Genomic DNA, 3,613 nt, shown 5'->3' with positions numbered 1-3,613 from the left:
CACGCCTAAGTGACAGGCCAATTTATTTTGGTTTGATTGATTGGATACTTTATTAGACTTTACTAGTCCTGGGGATTTGTTTCCATCATCACAGGAATTCAAAAATGACTAATAGAAATAATGTAACTGCAACTGTTGTTCTAATAATCCATTGAGCATGCAATCTCCATCACTGCCATTCTGGTAGAATAGCAATTAAACAGTAATTATTGGGTTTGTCTGATCCATATAATTCCTGACCTATTTCGGATCCTGAGTCTCTCTCCTCTCGGACATGCACGAGTCACTTCTGTAATATCTCTGGAAAAAAATCCCCCAGCTCCATTATATTAGGGTTCTGGTCGTTCATTTTTAGTCCTGACCTCGACCTCAGTGTGTACATCACAGAGGACTCATGGATAGGCTAATGCACACAGACAACATGGCGAGGAAAGGCTAGTAAGAGCTCGTACCAGGAGCATATCTACAGTATGTTCCCCGCCCGGGTTCTATGTTCTATGTAACACTAAAAACTGTATTTACTTAATCACCTGCACCAAATGTAACCTTCAATATGTGGGTGAAACACAAAACACAATCGCCACCAGATTAAACCAGCATAGATATAATATAAATAATGCCAAGAAGACCAATTTAATAATTGTTCAACACTTTATGACACATGGAATAAATTCCCTAAAAGTCTCTGGCCTAGAACATAACCCAAATTGGACACTAGGACAAAGGCAATATAACGAAAGACAATGGATAAACAGATTAGGTACAATTTTCCAGAGGGACTTAATATGACAAACACTAGAAACACACAAACCAACCCTTCTTAATTCAATCAAACAAACTCACAGAAACACAAAGAGACCACCAGGTACTCAGAGAGAACTAAAAGAACAAGGACCCACTCAGAGAAAGGAGGAGTAACACCTGACCGGGATACTAGATTAAGGACAATCACAGAAGCATCAACGACCCTAGGGGAAGACAAGGGGCTTCTTCCTGACCCATAGCTTAAAACCCAAATAGGTGTGAGGGTAGTCAACCCAAATGCCCACTCAAACCTTCAAAAGGACTAAGTGGGTTAAGACACACATAATCAAACAATGGACCTAGGAAGACTTAGATGAACAAATGTGAAATAATAAGGACCTTAAAATTAAATGTTTTAAGGTCCTCATTACTCTAAACCCTAACCCTTGTAGCAGAAATGGAGAATGGTGTCAGTCCCAGCAAAGACGCACTAGAATTGACCAGTAGTCACTGGGAGGTTCAGTTGGGGCAAACGCAGTCCCCACAAACATCATTTACTATTCTGTGCCTATCGGTACACAATTCGGACGGGGCTGAGTAGGCTCAAAGCGAACTTCGCAACGTTCGGCACGGCAACTCGCGCGCCTTAGCGCGCTCGGTGGTGCCTCTCGTGGCTCAAGTTCGCTTGAGACTGCGCCCCTCCATCGCGGTTGGGTCCATAACTATATTTGTTTTCCTAAATCTTTTATTGAGTCCTAATCCTGTACCATTCTTATAATGAGACTATGGATGAATTTTGGTATGCGGTCCAACTAAGGTGGACTCAGGATGACTGGACGTACCTGCCATGCACAGTCCCCAGTGAACATTCCTCACAAAGTTCACTGGCAATTTTATTTATAGTTTGTAAACATGCCTAAAAACCTAAACTTTGAAGAAAGGGAAAATGGTTAACCCCTAATGGGGAATCCTTTCTTAGGAAAGGCGAAACAGCCAAAAAGAACTTAGGGCTAAGATTTAGAATTTAGATTAAAGACTTAGTAAACAGAATGTAAAAGTACAAGGACCTTAAAATTAAAGAGTAACGGGATCCCAAAAAGACTTTCTTTCAAAAACAAGATGGCGAGAGCAAAAATTCCTTGCTCTGCCTTTTTCGGAAAGGATGCCCTTTCTAAAAAAGGCTTAGCACTGAAGTCCAACCCAAACCATTCCCTAACCCCTAACCCCTAACCCTAAACCCTAAACCCTAACCCTAAACCTAAACCCTAACCCTTAGGTAAATAGGGAACATAGAACTTGGGGAACATAGGGATGACCCCATTGTACCAACTCAGACAGCTGAGAAAATTGAAAGTCTCAGAGAAGATCCTGAAATCCTTCTACTCTGCGACTACATAAAGCATTGTGATGGGGGCTGTCGCAGTTTGGTACAAAAATAGCTCCTCTCGGGACCAGCGAGGCCTGCAGAGGGTGGTGCGCACGGCCGGGTGCACCATGGGGACTTCCCTCCCTTCCCCGCAGGGACTCATATTCCAGGATGTGGCTGCATGCGCGGAGCTAGAAGTTTGATGAAAAACCACCACAGAGAGACAGAAATATATTTTCCCCCCCAGGCTATCAATGCTTTGAACAATGATCCAACTGCCAGGTCAACTGTCTTTTAACCTGTAAATACACCACTCACCAACAGAGCACATTACGGTATTTTGGGGACAATATCGTTACACAAACTCCTTGCACAATATTGTAGGTTTTTGTATTGTGCCTGGCTGAGAATTGTTATAGTTCGCATGATACTGGTGTTCGCACTCACCAACTAGTCGACTATTCAACTTCTATGGGTCTGTTTATTTTCAAGGAAATGTTATTCTGTTAAGTTTGTTGTGCTCGTGTATTAGAAACTACCAGCTGAATTGAGGACTTTTTTGTGTTATCCTTTTAGCCTTAATGTCTGACTGTACCACCTGATGTTTACATTTATAACTAATGAAGTATTAAATTAATCAATCAATCAATCAACGAAATGATGTTTTAAGTGGGGGGAAAAAAGCTTAACATTAAACATTTGATAGAAAATGAAGGGAGTTTAGAAATAGGATATTTCAGAATGGTGTGAAATCAGAAAAAAAATAGATATAATGAATTGTATTACTTACATATCAGAATTGAGTAAAGTGTTCTACCAACTAATTGTTTATTCACTTGATTGCTAGTGAGACCTTTGCCTACACAACATGTAATCATTGTTTAGGAATTACACTTTAACCACATTAACCAAATGAATTAAATTGATTAATGCTGTGAGCTTGTAGATCTGCAAAATATATATATATATATATAGGGATAGGGATTAAAAGTGACGAATAGCAACATCGCTGTCTGGAAGAAACTTTGTATCTCCATATTTCAGCTTTTTATGTTTTTTTCCTAAATTAATACCCTATACTTTGTTAAACAAGAGAGTCACGCAAATGTATTAAAAAAAATAGCCCATCTAGATCAGCCATGTCTGATACATTTAGAAAGTGAAAGTGGTTTAGTCTGTCTGTGGGTTTTATACTGTAATATTTAACAAATGAAAAGTATCAACAAGAGCTTATGTGCCTAAATAATAAGTACTGATTCACTAAGAAATTTACGACCATATTTTGATCTTACCGGCATTTAAGACAACATTTTGCATGAAGAAAATTGTCTTAAATGCCGGTAAGATCAAAATATGGTCGTAAATTGCTTAGTGAATCGGGGCCATTGGATCCATTGGAACTCAGGTTCTTTTTCAATTTCCTGAAAAGTAAATGGTACTTGGACAAACAAGGTTTACACCCGACAGTGACAATATTTGAATGGCATTATGTTCTTGTCTCCA

Source organism: Gymnoscopelus braueri (genome assembly GCF_963280865.1).
Source record: "Gymnoscopelus braueri genome assembly, chromosome: 23".
Taxonomy (NCBI): Eukaryota; Metazoa; Chordata; class Actinopteri; order Myctophiformes; family Myctophidae; genus Gymnoscopelus; species Gymnoscopelus braueri.
This window is presented reverse-complemented; position numbering follows the sequence as displayed.